The sequence below is a fragment of the Neofelis nebulosa genome, chromosome 2 (genome assembly GCF_028018385.1).
Source record: "Neofelis nebulosa isolate mNeoNeb1 chromosome 2, mNeoNeb1.pri, whole genome shotgun sequence".
In the NCBI taxonomy this organism is placed as follows: domain Eukaryota; kingdom Metazoa; phylum Chordata; class Mammalia; order Carnivora; family Felidae; genus Neofelis; species Neofelis nebulosa.
In genome coordinates this window covers 51,600,138-51,619,571 of record NC_080783.1, presented here as the reverse complement: position 1 = coordinate 51,619,571, position 19,434 = coordinate 51,600,138, and the positions used below count along the sequence as shown (strand labels likewise).

At 36.5% G+C, this 19,434-nt stretch overlaps 1 pseudogene; it reads right to left on the bottom strand.

Annotated features, from left to right (window-relative positions):
- Positions 1 to 16,469, bottom strand: part of LOC131490396 (transforming acidic coiled-coil-containing protein 3-like) — a 62,689-nt pseudogene extending 46,220 nt beyond the window's left edge.
- Between the last annotated feature and the right edge of the window lie 2,965 nt (positions 16,470 to 19,434).

Below are 19,434 nucleotides of genomic sequence, written 5' to 3'. Positions count from 1 at the left end.
TACAAAGTATAAAATAGGAAAATACAGATTGTAAGAATATATTTTTAAATTTCTAAATATTGAGCTACATGTTTGACTCTAAGATAACGGATTTGAGATACATATGCTATTCCTGGTAACCTAAGTGAAAAGGGAGATATGGCCAATTGTAAATTACTGTTGAAAGAGGGAAGAATTTTCAGCAGAAGCAAATCCATTTCCTACCACTAAATGCTTTACAGTGCAGGAATAAGAAATATATTAGAGAATGTCCCTAGTAGCATTTGCATGTCAAATACGGTGATGGACTTATGAGGCTGTTTCTTATAGCACCCATCAATAAAGGGCATGATATCAAACACAATAGTGAATGTCATTTTATAGAGGGTCAAGATTCAGTAGTCATTTTCTTATTGTTTTCAAATAGGGTAAGAAAAAAATAATAATCAGAGCAATAACATAATTGGAGCAATGCATATACTTTGAACAGTCATTAATACCTAATACTCTTTTAACCTGACTTCTGAGTTAGGCTAGACGGTGGAGAGTTTAAGGGTGTAGATAGCTATGTATTTGACACGTGACATCATATAGGGAGATGGTACAAGATAAAGCACACAGGCTCTGCCACTTACTTACTGTAGAATACTGGTTAAGTTACTTAAGTTATCTTTGCTTTGATTTATCTATAAAATGAGAATAATAATAGTACCTATTTCGTTGACTTTATGTGACCATTATAGCAGTAATACTAATAAGGTTCTTAGAACCTTACTTACTTAGAAACTTACTGCTATAAAAGTGGTTGCTCATTCATTTTACATAGATGGTAATGTTGAAATACATAAAAATTGAGATTGTGGACTGGGGTTTTTATTTCAATAGAGGCCCACAGATTATTCATTCAATTCTTCCTGATTACGAAGAGAATGGCAAGAGCTATTAACATTGAAGAAACTTTTACTTTGTAATTCACAATTTTAGAATTATGTTTTTCATATGTTTTCTTTTAAAATTTGGGTCACTGAGGTCTTACCAAGTGGGAGAGAATGGAAAATGCAAATGCAAATATTTTTAATATAATTCAACAGATCAAATCAAAGAAGAGATAGTGTGACAAGACAAAAGCTTAAGAAAATGGCATATAGTCATCTACGAACTTTGAGATCTTGGAGACTCATTTAACCTTTTATTATTTCTATTTCTTTATCTAAAGTGAATGTGGAATTGTGAAGGCAAATGTCATGAGTTATAAGAAGGATAATCTCTAATTCATTGTTAAAATGAAGATCCTGGTAAAATACAAGAAGTGCTTGTTAGTGAATCAAAGGTAATATACAGTGATACTTTCCTGTTATGTTACAGTGAAAGAATGTGCTAAACGCTGAGTTATACAACAAATTTATATTTAAAAACAATAATATTTAAAATGTATATAAAATAATCATACGACTTCAGTCATGTGAGGACTTTAAGACACAGAACAGATGAACATAAGGGAAGGGAAGCAAAAATAATATAAAAACAGGGAGGAGGACAAAACATAAGAGACTCTTATATGTGAAGAACAGACAAAGGGTTACTGGAGGGGCTGTGAGAGGGGGGATGGGCTAAATGGGTACAGAGCATTAAGGAATCTACTCCTGAAATCATTGTTGCACTACGTGCTAACTAACTTGGATGTAAATTTAAAAATTAATTAATTAAAAAAGTAAATTATATAAGGTTAGTTCATTTTAAAAAATGAATAAAATATATATAATATACGTTTAAATATATAATATATTTTTAAATACTATCAGCATAAAAATTACTTTAAATTTCAGTAAAATTGATGTCTGAGAGTAACAACAAAACCTGAACAATTTTCAGGTCTCTAATGCAGTAGCGACTTATTGGGAAGGGAATCAAGATCCATTATGCCAGCAGAATTCTAAATATACCACCTAGCAACAACTCAACCCTATCTCATTATCCAGAAAAGGTCCTTTTTAAAATTGACCTTTTTCTGTGTTCACTTCCTAAGAAAAGCTAATTGTCATCTTTGTAAGACCTCATGATAGTCCACAGATCATCATTTGTCTTATATGTAAGGTATCATCTGGCTCCTATTGGAAAGATAATTTCAGAATGTTTCATAAGCTTCTAAAAAGCAGAGACCGTGGTTTTTATCTTTCTATAGATTTAGGAACTGATGCTGTGCCTGACATTCTACAACTATTCAGTAATTCTTTATTATTGAGACAGTGGAAGTCAGCAAGATGTCTTTCCAGGAGTATATTTTATGAGATGGAGGAAATGGGAAGAGTGAGTGTTCCCTAAAGAGGAGTGGTGGAGAGATTCATACAATAATGTCTCCTTTTCTCTCAGCCAAGGAGAATGCTTCAGTAAGGTAACTGAAAGTATCTGGTAAGGGAGAAAGGCAAGAGTAGAAAGTTGTTTAAACCTCTATTTGTTTAAACAGCCAGCCTTCTCTTCAGAATTGAGAGTTTGTTACCTTAAGGCGTAAGGCAAGATATCAGTCCTGCACCTACAAAGAAATTGTTTGTTTCATTATAAAACCTATTGCTAAACATTTATATAGTCTATATGGTGTTTTAGAAGTGAATAACAAACAAATCTCATATGCCACCACTGGAGGAGATAACTACATCCAATCTTCACTCTGAAAAGTGATAATTAAAAAAAAAGAATTAAGTATCTAACTTGCCTTTTTGGAGGAAGCCTAATTCATCACCATTTTTAAATTCCCAATGAAATACTAATTTATTCAAATAACAAATAATGTTAAAGCCACTTGGGGTAAGGATGGTAGGGAGCAGGCTTTGCCCCACATGTTATTCCATAGTTTGCTTGGGAATTATGTAATATCTTTTACAGCACAGACATTTGACTGTGCTTTCTGAGCAAACTCTTGGAAGGACAACCTGCCTTATGTGCCTTTTGGGAACTAATATAAAGTCAACACTGATGAAATATTCCTGCCAAAAACATTTCATCTTATATACTTAAAATTTACTAACAGGATAGATTTTTTTAAATTTATATTCAAATTAGTTAGCATATACTGCAACAATGATTTCAGGAATAAATTCCTTAATGCCCCTTACCCATTTAGCCCATCCCTCCTCCCACAGTAATCCTCTGTTTGTTCTCCATATTTAAGAGTCTCTTATGTTTTGTCCCCCTCCCTGTTTTTATATTATTTTTGCTTCCCTTACCTTATGTTCATCCAGTCTGTGTCTTAAAGTCCTCATATGAGTGAAGTCATATGACATTTGTCTTTCTTTGACTAATTTCACTTAGCATAATACCCTCTAGTTCCATCCACATGGTTGCAAATGGCAAGCTTTCATTTCTTTTTGATTGCCGAGTAATACTCCATTGTATATATATACCACATCTTCTTTATCCATTCATCCATTGATGGACATTTGGGCTCTTTCCAAACTTCAGCTATTGTTGATAGTGGTGCCATAAACATTGGGGTGCATGTGCCCCTTCAAAACAGCATACCTGTATCCCTTGGATAAATACCTAGTAGTGCAATTGCTCGGTCATAGGTAATTCTATTTTCAGTTTTTTGAGGAACCTCCATACTCGTTTCCAGAGTGGCTGCACCAGCTTGCATTCCCTACAACAATGCAAAAGAGATCCTCTTTCTCCACATCCTCACCAACATCTGTTGTTGCCTGAGTTGTTAAGGTTAGCCATTCTGACAGGTATAAGGTGGTATCTCATTGTGGTTTTGATTTGTATTTCCCTGATGATAAGTGATGTTGAGCATTTTTTCCTGTGTCGGTTGGCCATCTGGATGTCTTCCTTGGAGAAGTATCTATTCATGTCTTTTGCCCATTTCTTCACTGGATTATTTGTTTTTTTGGGTGTTGAGTTTGATCAGTTCTTTATAGATTTTAGATACTAACCCTTTATCTGATATGTCATTTGCAAATATCTTCTCCCATTCCATCGATTGCCTTTTACTTTTGCTTATTGTTTCCTTCACTGTGCAGAAGCTTTTTATTTTGATGAGGTCCCAGTAGTTCATTTTTGCTTTTGTTTCCCTTGCCTCCAGAGACGTGTTGAGTAAGAAGCTGATGTGGGCAAGATCAAAGAGGTTTTTGCCTGATTTCTCCTCAAGGATTTTGATGGCTTCCTGTCTTACATTGAGTTTTGTAAGAGTTTTACATCCATTTTGAGTTTATTTATGTGTATGGTGTAAGAAAGTGGTCCAGGTTCATTCTTCTGCATGTCACTGTCCAGTTTTCCCAGCACCACTTGCTGAAGAGACTGTCTTTATTCCATTGGATATTCTTTCCTGCTTTGTCAAAGATTAGTTGGCCATATGTTTGTGGGTCCATTTCTGGGTTCTCTATTCTGTCCCATTGATCTGAGTGTCTGTTTTTGTGCCAACTAACAGGATAGATCTTAAATTAAACTTTTTCATCTCTCTCTCTCTCTCTCTCTCTCTCTCTCTCTCTCTCTCTCTCTCTCTCACACACACACACACACACACACACACACACACGCAATGGTAACTATGTAGAAGTGATTCATGGTATTTAGCTTGGTTATTATAATGATCTGTCCACAGTCTATACATGTATCAAAACATGAAATCCTACACCTTAAATATAATTTTATATGTCAAAGATATCTCGATAAAGTTATTTTTAAAAATCTCATCTGAATTGCATCAAGGCTTTAAACCTAACTTCTATCTTTACAGAAATAGAGGACATAGCAGAACAAACTGAATTGTACCATAAGGAAATCTTTTTTTCTTTCAAATCCAGAATGTATGCTATTCCTCAAAACAGTGTTTTCTCTTAAAAAGCCAGTGTCATGGGGTAAAACAAACATGGGAGATTGTGAGTAAACTAGAATAGATTCTAAGGAGACATAACAACCAAATATAATTCAAGAACATTAAATAGATCCTGCTTTGAAAAAAATCACCTATTAAAGACATTTTGGAGACAGCTTGAGATATTTGTCTATGAATAAATAATATATGACAGTAGGGAATAGTTATTCATTTTCTTAGTTATTATAATGGTATTGTAATTATGTAGAAGTTTGTTCTGATTTTTAATCCATGCTAGAATACTTAGTAAGTGTGATAATTTCTGCAATTTATTTTAAATGCTTTTTATTTTTTATTTTACTTTTTTGGAGAGAGAGAAAGAGAGAGGCAGGCAGGGGATGGGCAGCAGGAGAGGGAGAGAGAATCCTAAGCAGGCTCCATGCTCAGTGTGGATCCCAATGTGGGGCTCGATTTCATGATCATGAGATGATGACCTCAGCCAAAATCAAGAGTCAGATGCTTAACTGACTGAGCCACCCAGGCACCCCCGCAATTTATTTTAAATGGTTCAGTAAAAAATATATTTTATATAATATATAAATTCTAACAATACATAAATCAAATAGATTAAAAAACATGTATGCAAATATACATGCACAGTGCTATTATAGTGAGTGAAAGATATATATACATCTATAATATATGTACTGAAGTGCTTAAGAACACTTCTTACAAGATGATTCAAAAGGCTTCTTGTAAGAAAGGTTTATCACAGTATTATTTAAGTGAGTGGAACACATTCCCATTTTGTAATGTTTATACGATGTGTTTACACACACACATATTACATGTATCAAATATGGCAAAATGTTAACTTTGTTGAATCTTGGCTAAACGCATACAGGTGTCTAGTGAGCAATTTCACCTTTTCTGTATATTTGAAAGCTTATGTACTTAAAAGGATTTTCATAAATTAACGATAAAACAAGCCAGAGAAAAGTAGTAACCCAGTGAAATTAAACACCATCACTGCTGTTATTCATAACTCTTTGTTGATCACCTACTAGAACTAGAAACCACACTAGTTGCTATTCATACATTATTCATTTTTTAAAAATTGTGGTAAAATACTTTTTAAGAAGTATTTTCTTAATTATGGTAAAATACACATGACATAAAATTTACTATCTTAACCATTTTTATACATACGATTCAACGGCATTTAGAACATTCACATTTTTGTGCAGCCATTACCACCATCCATCTATAGAATTCTTTTCATTTTGCACAACTGAAACTCTATACCCATTAAACAATAACTTCTCATTTTCCCCTTCTCCCAGCCCCTGACAACCACCATTCTAATTTTGGTCTCTATGAATTTGACTACTCTAGGTACCTCATACAGTGTTTGCTTTTTTGTGACCAACTGATTTCACTTAGCAAAATATCTTCAAAATTCATCCATGTCAAAATTTCCTTCCTTTTTAAGGCTGAATAACATTCCATTGCGTGTGTGTGTGTGTGTGTGTGTGTGTATGGTATATATAGTGTATAACGTATCGAATTTTATTTATCCATTCATGTATTGATGGATACTTATATTATTTTCACCTTTTGGCTATTATGAATAATACTACTATGAACATGGGTATACAAATTATCTCTTCAAGATCCTGCTTTCACCTCTTTTGGATATATACCCAGAGTGTAATTGCTGAATTACACGGTACTTCTAGTTTACATTTTTTAAGGAACTACCATACTTTTTTCATAGCAGATGCACCATTTTACATTTCCACAAACAGTACAGAGGGTTCTAATTTTTCCATATTCTTACCAACATCTCTTATTTTCTGAGGTTTTTTTCATACTATCCATCTTAATGAGTATGAGATGGTATCAGTAGTTTTGTGGTTTTGATTCACATTTCTGTAGTGATTTGTGATGCTGAGCACCTTTCATGCGTCTCTTGGCAATTTGTACGTCTTCTTTGAAGAAATGCCTATTCAGGTACTTTGCTCATTTTTAATTGAGTTATTTGTTTTATTGTCGTTGAGTTGTCAGAGTTCTTTATATATTCTAGATATTAACCCTGTATTGGGTGTATGATTTGCAAACATTTTATCCAATCCATGGGTTGCTTTTTCACATTATTGACTGTGCCATTAAATGCACAGAAGTTTTTAATTTTGGTAAAGTGTAATTTATCTATTTTCTCCACTTTTGCAACCTTATTTGTTTTTCATATCACTCTGAGAGATTGATATTATAGCCACATTTTATACATGAATAAATTAAAGCTTGGGAGAAACAGTTAACGTGGACAGTTCCACCAACTACTACAAGGTGAGGCTGAGTTTCAAATTCAGTTCTGTGTGGCATCTTTCTACTAAACTATTCTGTAGTACTGGCTTCAATATTTATACTGTTACAAAATTAAGAATTAATTAGAATAAACTTTCTGTGCCATCCTGAATGTGCAGATTTGTCAGTTCTACAAACATGGAGTTTGATTGAATTAAGAGAAATTCTTCCCCAGATGGCAGAGCTTGGACAGCCAAATGTCTCATATATTATCTTCTTTGACATAAGAAGTACTTAGAAAAGGATAGTCACACAAGACTTATGACAGATTGTCATTTTTTGGAATGAAAAAGACAAGAGTTGAAGGGGTCAGATATTATTAAAGGAATTGTCTGAATGTGATAGCAGGTCCATTGTGTGAGATACTCTCAAAAATTACACTCAACAATCTATAGAATTGTTAAAGAGAGTTGGATGTATACCTTCAAAGTAGATAAGAGTGAGGAATAATTTAGTTAAAATAAAAAGTATCTTTGCATAGAGACCATAAAGGAAAAATTTTCCGTTTTCTGAACATTGAGCCTTAGTCTAGAAGGAGCCCAAGGCCATAAACTAACTCAAATTGTGTGTCCCTCACAACAAAGCATAACCTGGATCTATTTTCTTTTAAACTCCTTTCTATTTTTTGGAAGGGAAGAGGAAGCAAGTTTAAGGATTCTCCTTAATACCCTACATATCTGTCAGGCTTACCATCTGAGTTTCTTAAGAATTTTGTTCTGATTATAGGAGATAATGAAAACATTGCAATGAAGACTTAAAAGCTTCCAATATATCAGAAAGGCAATATTGTCTAATTTCAAAAAGGAACATCTACATTTAAAGGTTTAAATGACTAAGGTTTGGGCAATGGAATCTGGCAACATCAATTTTAAAATATACAGGTACTTTGACCAGAAGGCTCACTTTTCATAAGCTTATTGTTTAACAGCCAAGAGGCCAGGGTGATTGGCAACAACCCTAATGCTCATCAATAGGGGAATGCTCGAATCAGTGCATTTAGACAATGGGAAATTATACTGCTAGTTTAAAAATAAATTAGATCTTTATGTATGAAATTGAAGAAATGAAATTTCTGTTCAATGAAAATAGCAAGTTATAGAAATGTATATATTTTGACCCTACTGTGAGCTCAGAAAGGAAGGGTAAACAGTGGAATGTTAACATGGATTACTTTAGGACTGGAGGAAGAGTTGAAGGAGATATGATCCATGTTTTTAGATCTCATATTGCCATCTTGTTGCAGCAACTAAGTACTACTTTGTAATTTTGCATATAGTAAAGAAAAGAATGTAAAATTCTGCTCTGGCCTCAAAAATACAATTCCTAAAATCAAATTCTAAGCAATGGAGTTATTCCACTTTCTTTTTCCTAAAAGGCACTTTGTTTTCTAATCACATATAAGGGAAAAAAATGTTTTTACTTTGAGTGATATAAAAACCCAAAAACAGTTTTGCAAGATCATGAACATTTAATTCTAACTTGGTTGAGTATGAGAGGGAAACAGTGAGCAGAACATATCCTAAAATAAATATCCTACTATGGATTTAAGAAATGCTTTTTGTTGGCCATTTGTGTTGGAAGGCAGAGATGCTTAATGGAGCATCAACCCTGCAGTCAGACTGCCTATATTCAAATCCTATCTGCCACTCACTTGCTGTGGAGTATTTGACTCATTACTTAAACTCTATAGGCCTTCAACTGCTCATCTGTAAAATGAGAGATAATTCCCTTAGAATAGTGCCAGGCACATAATGAATCTTCAGTAAATGAGTTAGGCACTCTGCTGTAGGATTCAGTCCCTGCCCTCCAATAGCCCATAGTGAAGCAGGGAGACAAACTTCTAAAAATTAACAAGTGAATAAGCTACTGAAGATTCCTTCTGTAAAGGATCACAAATATTTTTAATTGTCCCTCAAATGACATGGTCTGTGGGAGCTTGGAGATCAGCCAAGGACTATCAGTGTATATAGTCACTTACAATGTCATTGTTGGCATAAGTCTGAAAGGAGAGCAAATCTGAGAAGAGAAAGATGACTTTTTTCTTTCATACCTGGAAATAAGCATATGGTATATTCAGAAAGTTGAAATGAGAGACTTCCTGGGAAGATAACAGAGTAGGAGGATCCTAAGCTCACCTCGTCTCACAGATACAACAACTAGATAACACCCGTAGCAGTGTAAATAACCCAGAACATGACCCATAGACAGGCAGAACAGACTCTCCACAGCTAAATGTAGAGAAGAGCCACATCAAAGAGGGTAGGAAGGGTAAAGACATGGTGTAGAACAAAACTGACCCACAGAATTGTCCATAGTTAGGAAGAACGTGGTTGGTGCAGAGAGGGGAGAGGAGTAGGCCCCCAAACCGAGCATGAGGAAGATGAATCCACATAACATTTGGCTTTTAAAACCAGAAAGGCTTAACTCCACTAGTTCTTATAATCAGTGGGACTTAACACTTGAAACTTTAAAAATCAGCAGACTCAGCTCTGGGAGAGCCAGAAGGGTGAGAGAAAATTAAGTCCTTGCCCTTAAAGAGACAGCACAAAAAAGAGCCCCACTGAGATACAGTATAGAGTCAGCAGTATGAAAAATACCTAGGGTACATGGGAAGGGGACTTATTTACTAATCTCAGTGCATGTGCTGGAGGGGCAAGTTTCTTTGGGAAATTTCTCCAAGAACAAAAGAGCTGGTGAGTGTCATTTCCCATCTCCGCTCCCCAACCTAGATACGTGTACCCCTGCAGAAACCAACACAGTACCAGCACTCTCTACCTAGCTTGCTAACAGTGTGCCCACCCTCATATTTTTCTATGGTCCTGCCCCCTCCAACCCAGCAGATCTCACCCAGAGTTTTCTCAGGCAGCTGTAGGCCCCCTCCTGCAGCAGACCAGGGTGGACATTGGTGGCACCACATGCCTCACCCCCATGTTCTCCTGTGGACGTGGCCCCACCTTTGATATCCCTTGGCTGAAATTCATCCAAAACAGTGCCATAAACCTGGCAGTGTGCAAGCAGCCCCAAGAGGCCAGCAGTGCTCCAAAGTGACTCCTGCCCCAGGAAAAGAGGAAGATAACCACACATACCCATCTGATTGCAGCCCTAGCAGTGGGCCAGGGCAGATATCTGCTCTGACTACAGGCCTTACCCACCAATGAAAACTTCTCAGGGGACAACACAGGGAAATTGCCTTGTAGTTAGTGCTACTATCTATGGCAATGCCTGGTCTGACTCAACTCAAGCCCAAGGCAGCACCAGACTGGCCCACTAACAGCACAAGGACCAAAACCTGCCCACAACAAACAAAAAGAGCCATTGAAGACAACCACATTGAAGGGAAAAGCATCTGAGCCACAAAAGTAGAGCACATACAACACATATAGAAAACATTAATGAAGCATCAGGTTTGGTGAATAGGGAACATTGCACTGCAGGGCACTACAGGACCTCTTCTTCATAAGGCTGGTACTTTTAAGAGCAAGAGACATACCTGACTTTCCTAACACATAGAAACAGACACAGAGAGTTAGAGAAAATGAGGAGACAGAGGAATATGTCCCAAATGAAATAACAAGACAAAAATCACAGCAAAAAAGCTAAATGAAATAGATGAGCTATAGGCCTGGGACAGAATTTAAAGTAATGGTCATAAAGATACTCACTGGACTTGAGGAAAAAAGTGGAAGATCTCAGTGAGACCCTCAACAAAGAATTAACATAAAAAAAATTAAACAGAGATGAAGAACTCAATAATAGCTGAAAATTTCCTGAATCTGGGGAAGGAAATAGAAATTCAGATCCAGAAGGCACAGAGAGCACCCAACAAAATCAACCCAAGGAGGTCCACACCAAGACTCATAGAATTAAAATGGCAAAAAGTAATGATAAAGATAGAACTTAGAAAGCAGCAAGTGAAAAAGCTCCATACAAGAGAAACCCAGTAAAGCTATTAGATGGTTATTTTAGCAGAAACCAGAAGGGACTGGTATGATATATTCAAAGTGCTGAAAGAAAAAAAAATCTGCAACCAAGAATCTTCTTTCCAGCAATGTTATCATTCAGAGTAAATGGGGAGATAAAAAGTTTCCCAGACAAACAAAAGTTACCAAAATTCATGACCATTAAACCAGCCCTACAAGAAATGTTAAAAGGAACTCTTTGAACTATCAACAAGAGCCAAATTATGGAAAGTGCATAAATGTCCATCAACTGATGAATGGACCACATCTTCTTTATCCATTGTGTGTATGTATGTATATATATATATATATATATATATATATATATATATATATATAATGGAATATTACTTGGCAATCAAAAAGAATGAAAGCTTGCCATTTGCAAAAACATGGATGGAACTAGAGTGTATTCTGCTAAGCAAAATAAGTCAGTCAGAGAAAGACAAATATATGATTTCACTTAAATGTGGAATTTAAGAAACAAAACACATGAACATAGGGGAAGAGAAGGAAAAAGAAGGTAAAAAGAGAGAGGGAAGCAAACCCTAAGAGACTCTTAAATACAGAGAACAAACTGAGAGTTGTTGGAGGGATATTAGGTAGGGAGATAGGCTAAATGGATGATGGCATTAGGAGGACACTTGGGATGAGCACTGGGCATTAAATGTAAGTGATGAATCACTAAATCCTATTTCTGAAATCATTATCACACTATATGCCAACTAACTTGGATTTAAATAAAGTTTTTAAAAAATAAATATAAGACAAGTAGCAAAAAAAAAGGGGGGGGGTGGGAGTGGGGCGGGGACTCTGAATGGAAAGGACAGACCATAAGTGGGAGTAAGAAAAGTAAGAAGCACAAAAGCAGTAAAATTAAGTATATCTATAAAAAATCAGTCAAGGGATTCACAAAATAAAAAGATGTAAAGTATTGGGAAGAGAGGAGTAAAGAATGGATACAAACTTTAGCTGTCACAAACTTAATATAGACTGTTACATGCACAAGATGTTATATATAAACCAATGATGACCACAAATCAAAAAACCAGTAGTAGAGATGCAAAAAATAAACAAAAGGAATCCAAGTATATTGCTAATGAAAGCCAGCAAACTGCAAGAGAGCAAGAGAAGCAAGAAACAGAGAAGAACTCAAATTCAACAAGACAAGTAACAAAATGGCAATAAGTATGTGCCTATCAATAATTACTTTGAATGTAAATGGACTAAATGCTTCAATAAAAAACATAGGATGACAGAATGGATTAAAAAGCAAGATCCATTTATATACTGCCTACAAAAGATTCATTTCAGACCTAAAGACACATGCAGATTCAAAGTGAAGGGATGGAAAAACATGTATCATGCAAATAGAAGTGAAAGAAAGCTGGGATAAATCAATACTTATATTGGATAAAATAGACTTTAAAACAAGAGACAAAGGATGACACTATATAATCATAAAGGGAACAATCCAACAAGAAGATATAGCAACTGTAAATATTTATGCACTTAACCCGGAAACACCCAAATACATAAAGCATGTATGAAGACATAACAGAAGTAATCAATAGTAATACAATAATAGTAGGAGACTTGAACACTTTGTTTACATCAATGGAAACATCATCCAAAAAGAATGGAAAGATCATCCAAAAAGAATGACACACTGGGTCACATGTATGTAACACATATACTCAGAACATTCCATCTTAAAACAGCAGAATACACATTCTTTCCCAGGGCATATGGAACATTCTCCAGAATAGATTGTATGTTAGCCACAAAACAAGTTTAAACAAATCAAAAAAGATTGAACTCATACCATACATCTTTTCTGACCACAATGTTATGAAACTAGAAATCAAACACAAGAAAAAATATGGAAAGAGCATAAATACTTTGGAGGTTAAATAACATGCTACTAAGCAGTGAATAGGTCAGCCAAGAAATCAAAGAGGAAATAAAAAATACATGGAGACAAATGAAAATGAAAACATAATAGTCCAAAATCTTTGGGATCTTGTTCTAAGGGGGAAGCTTATAGCAATACAGGTCTATTTCAAGAACCAAGAAAAAAATGTCAAATAAACAACCTAACCTTATACATAAAGGAGCCAGAGAGGAAAAAATAAAACCCAAAACCAGTAGAAGGAAGGAAATAAGAACGACTAGAACAGAAACAAGTGAGAGAGGGAGGGAAGATGGCGGCGTAGGAGGACGCTGGGCTCACCGCGCGTCCTGCTGATTCCACCTACACCTGCCTAAATAACCCAGAAAACCGCCAGAGGATTAGCAGAACAGAGTCTCCGGAGCCAAGCACAGACGAGAGGCTCATGGAAGAGGGTAGGAAGGGCGGCGAGGCGGTGCGCGCTCCACGGACTGGCGGGAGGCAGCCGGGGCGGAGGGGCGGCCCGCCGGCCAAGCAGAGTCCCCGAGTCTGGCTGGCAAAAGCGGAGGGGCCTGACGGACTGTGTTCCGACAGCAAGCGCGACTTAGCGTCTGGGAGGTCATAAGTTAACAGCTCTGCTCAGAAAGCGGGAAGGCTAGAGGACAAAAGGAGGGAGAGCTGCTGAGCCCCCGGACGACAGAGCTCAGTTTGGTGGGGAACAAAGGCGCTCGCCAGCGCCATCTCCCCCGCCCATCCCCCAGCCAAAATCCCAAAGAGAACCAGTACCTGCCAGGGAACTTGCTCGCTCCCAACTCTGTGCTTCTGCGGAGCCAAACCTCCGGCAGCGGATCTGACTCCCTCCCGCTGCCACAGGGCCCCTCCTGAAGTGGATCACCTAAGGAGAAGTGAGCTAAGCCTGCCCCTCCTGCCCCCGTGCACCTTGCCTACCCACCCCAGCTAATACGCCAGATCCCCAGCACCACAAGCCTGGCAGTGTGCAAGTAGCCCAGACAGGCCACGCCACCCCACAGTGAATCCTGCCCCTAGGAGAGGGGAAGAGAAGGCACACACCAGTCTGACTGTGGCCCCAGCGGTGGGCTGGGGGCAGACAGGTCGGACTGCGGCCCCGCCCACCAACTCCAGTTATACACCACAGCACGGGGGAAGTGCCCTGCGGGTCCTCACCACTCCAGGGTCTATCCAAAATGACCAAATGGAAGAATTCCCCTCAGAAGAATCTCCAGGAAATAACAACAGCTAATGAACTGATCAAAAAGGATTTAAATAATATAACAGAAAGTGAATTTAGAATAATAGTCATAAAATTAATTGCTGGGCTTGAAAACAGTATAGAGGACAGCAGAGAATCTCTTGCCACAGAGATTCAAGGGACTAAGGAACAGTCACGAGGAGCTGAAAAGCGCTTTAAACGAAATGCAAAACAAAATGGAAATGACCACAGCTCGGATTGAAGAGGCAGAGGAGAGGATAGGTGAACTAGAAGATAAAGTTATGGAAAAAGAGGAAGCTGAGAGAAAGAGATAAAAAAATCCGGGAGTATGAGGGAAAAATTAGAGAACTAAGTGATACACTAAAAAGAAATAATATACGCATAATTGGTATCCCAGAGGAGAAAGAGAGAGGGAAAGGTGGTGAAGGTATACTTGAAGAAATAATAGCTGAGAACTTCCCTGAACTGGGGAAGGAAAAAGGCATTGAAATCCAAGAGGCACAGAGAACTCCCTTCAGACAGAACTTGAATCGATCTTCTGCACGACATGTCATAGTGAAACTGGCAAAATACAAGGATAAAGAGAAAATTCTGAAAGCAGCAAGGGATAAACGTGCCCTCACATATAAAGGGAGGCCTATAAGACTCGTGACTGATCTCTCTTTTTTAAACAGAAACAAGTGAAATAGAAACTAAAAAAAACACAGGACAGATCAATGAAACCAGAAGCTAATTATTTGAAAAGATCAACATTAATAAACCTCTAGCCAGACTCATAAAACACACACACACACACACACACACACACACACACACGAGGGGAGAGGGCTCAAAATCAGAAATGAAAGAGGAGAAAGAGTAACTAACAACACAGAAATACAAAGGATTATAAGAGAATATTATAAATAATTATATGCCAACAAATTGGACAACCTAGAAGAAATGAATAAATTCCTAGAAACATAACCTCCCAAAATTGAATCAGGAAGACAGAAAATTTGAGGAGATTAATTACCAACAATAAAATTGAATCAGTAATCAAAAACTCCCAACAAGAAAAAGTCCAGGACCAGACAGCTTCACAGGCATTCAACAAACATTTACAGAGTTAATACCTATTCTTCTCAAATGATAGAAGAGGAAAAAAACTTCCAAATTCATTCTATGAGACCAGCATTACCCTGATACAAAAACCAGATAAAGACACCTCAAAAAAAGAGAACTACAGGCCAATGTCTCTGATGAAAATAGATGCAAAAAATCCTCAACAAAATATTAGCAAACCAAATCCAACAATACATTTAAAAAAATCATTCACCACAATCTAGTGGAAGATATTAATTGGATGCAAGAGTGGTTCACATCTGCAAATCAATCAACATGATACATCACATCAACAAGAGAAAGGTTAAAAATATGTAATCATTTCAATAGATGCAGAAAAAGTTTTTGACAAAGTACAACATCCATTCATGATTTAAAAAAAAAAAACCCTCAATAAAATAGGTTTAGTGGGAACATACCTGAACATAATAAAGGCCATATATGAAAACCTACAGCTCACATCATACTCAATGGTGAAAAACTGAGAGCTTTTCCCCTAAGGTTAGGAACAAGACAAGGATGTCCACTCTCACCACTTTTATTCAACATGGTACTGGAAGTTCTAGCCAGAGCAATCAGACAAGAAAATTTAATTAATTAATAAGCATCCACATTGGTAAGGTAGAAGTAAAATTTTCACTATTTTCAGATGGCATGATATTAAATATAGAAAACCTCAAGACTCCACCAAAAACTACTAGAACTTATAAATGAATTCGTAGGGTCCCAGGATACAAAATCAATATACAGAAATCTGTTGCATTTTTATGCACTAATAATGAAGTAGTAGAAAGAGAAATTAAGAAAACAATCCCACCCATAATTGCATTAAAAATAATAAAATACCTAGGGGCTCCTGGGTGCTCAGCCAGTTGAGCATCCAACTTCGGCTCAGGTCATGATCTCATAGTTTGTGAGTTCGCGCCCCGTGTCAGGCTCTGTGCTAACCACTCAGCTTGGAGCCTGCTTCAGATTCCATGTCTCCCTCTCTCTCTGCCCCTCCCACACTTGCACCCTATCTCTCTCTCTCTTTCAAAATTAAATTAAAACATTAAAAACTAAAAATAAATAGATAATTTAAAATAATAAAATACCTAGTAATAAACTTACCCGAGGAGGTGAAAGACCCATCCTCTGAAAACTATGAAAGTACGACGAAAGAAATTGAAGATGATACAAACAAATGGAAAGACACCATGCTCATGGATTGGAAGAACAAATATTGTTGAAATGCCCACACTACTCAAAGCAATCTACAGATTTAATGCAATCTTTATCAAAATACCAATAGCATTTTTCACAGAACTAGAACAAATCATCCTAAATTTTGTATGGAACCACAAAAGCTAAATAGCTAAAGCAAACATGAAAAAGAACAAAATGGAAGTATCACAATCCTGGCTTTCAAGATATACTATAAAGGGGCACCTGGGTGGCTAGTTGGTTAAGTGTCTGACTTTGGCTCAGGTTATGATGTTACAGTTCACCGGGTTCAAACCCCACAATAGGCTCTGTGCTGACACCTCAGAGCCTGGAGCCTGATTCAGATTCTGTGTCTCCCTCTCTTGCTGCCCTTCCCACCGCTCATGCTTTGTCTTAATCTCTCTCATAAATAAATATTTTTTAAAAAATTTAAGATATACTACAAAGCTGAAATAATCAGCTGGTATGATACCAGCACAAAAATAGACATGTAGATCAATAGAAGAGAATAGAGAGCCCAGAAATTAAACCCATGATTATATGATGAATTAATCATCAACATAGCAGGAAAGACTATGCAATGAGAAAAAAAGTCTCCTCAACAAATGGTGTTGGGGAAACTGGACAGCTACATACAAAACAATGTAACTGGAGCACTTTCTTATAACATACACAAAATAAACTCAAAATGGATTAAGGACCTAAATGTAAGGCCTGAAACCATAACAATCTGAGAAGAGAGCACAGGCAGTAATTTCTGTGACATTAGCCATAGGAATATTTTTCTAGATATGCCTCCCAAGACAAAGGAAACAAAAGCAAAATTAAACTATTGAGACTACATCAAAATAAAAAGCTTCTGCACAGCAAAGGAAACAAAAAACTAAAAGACAACCTACTGAATGGGAAAAGATATTTTCAAATGACATGTCAGATAAAGGGTTAGTATCCAAAATATATAAAGAACTTATATAATTCAACACCCAAAAAAGAAATAATCCAATTTAAAAAATGGCAAAAAACATGAGCAGATATTTCTCCAAAGATGACTTCCAGATGGCCAACAGACACATGAAAAGATGCTCAAAATCACTCCTCATCAGGGAAATGCAAATCAAAACCACCATGAGATACCACCTCACATCTATCAGAATGGCTAACATCAAAAGCACAAGTGTTGTTGAGGATTTGGAGAAAAAGGAACCCTCATGCTCTGTTGGTAAGAAAACAAACTGGTGCAGCCACTGTGGAAAACAGTAGGGAAGTTCCCAAAAAATTAAAAATATAATTATCATGATTCAGTTATTGCACTACTGGGTACTTACTGAAAGAATATGAAAACACTAATTTTAAAGGATATATGCACCCATATGTTTATAGCAGCATTATTTACAGTAACCAAGTATGGAAACAATCCAAATGTCCATTGATAGATGAATGGATAAAGAAGTGGTATATATTCAAAGGAATATTACTCAGCTATAAAACAATGAAATTTTGCCATTTGCAGCAACATGAATGGATCTAGAGGGTATAAAGCTAAGTGAAATGTCAGTCAGAGAAAGACAAATATGATATGTTTTCACTCATATGTGGAATTTAAAAAAAAATGAAGAAAGAAAGAGTCAAACCAAAAAAACAGACTCAACTATAGAGAACAAACTGCTGGTAACTGGGGGGTGAGTGGAAAAGTTAGAGGATTAAGAGTACACTTCTCAGGATGAGCCCTGAGTAATGTATAGAATTGTTGAATTACTATATCGTATACCTGAAACCAATATAACACTGTAATATTAACTCTACTGGAATTAAGATAAAAATGTTTTAAGTTGGAGTTTTTAATTACTTTCATATAAATTTTTATAGCAAACCAATATAAACTAGAATGATTTGAATTTTAAAAAGATGACTTTGGGCATTCATTCCATGAGAAAATCAAGTAGTAAGAAAATGTCTGTCTGGTAAAAACCTTTTTATTCCTACTGATGCCATCAGCACTTTATTTCATTAATGGCTCACCGTAAGCACTACGATTTTATTAAATGCAGATAAATATCCAGACCCTATTTGTAATCCACTTAGGCTAATGACATTTGGAAAACAAACTGTAACTACTCCCTTAATTGCTAACAATAAATAAACATATTAACCATTTGAAATTCCTAAATTTACCTCTTCCATGACAATTCACCATATTCCAAAGAATCCCTTATGGGTTGAATTGTATGACCCAAGAAGGTATGTTGACAGCCTAACCTCCAATACCTCAAAATATGGCCTTATTTAGAAATAGAGTCCTAGCACATGTAATTGATTGAGTTAAAATGAGGTCATATTTGAGAATGATCAACCCTTAATCCAATATGTCTGGTGTCTTTACACCAGAGACACAGATACAGGAAGAACACCATGTGATGACGGAGGCAAAGACTGGAGTTATACAGCTGCCACAAGCCAAGGAACACCAGAGATTCCCAGCTGACCACTAGAAGCTAGGAAGAGGCAGGAAAGGACTTTAGAGGGAGAATGGCCCTGCTGATACCTTAATTTTGGACTTCCAGCCTCCAGAACTGTTGCATGATGAACTTCTGGTGTTTAACACCCCAGTTTGTTACTGGTTACAGCAAATCTAGGAAACAGATACATATTGCACCTTCATTACAGATGTAATCCTTTACCAGGCCAGCTGTGGTGAATTGCAGTGTATCTAAAACACTTAGGATACTCTAATTTTAAACTTGATATAAATCTTTTTTTTATAAACGACATAAAAATATTAATGAACTCTTTCCTATTACCAAGTCAAAATAAGATCCGTCATTCATAGGCTATTGAATTCTAGCCTCAAGAGCCATATTAGTTTTCTAGGGCTGCCATGATAAAATATCACAGA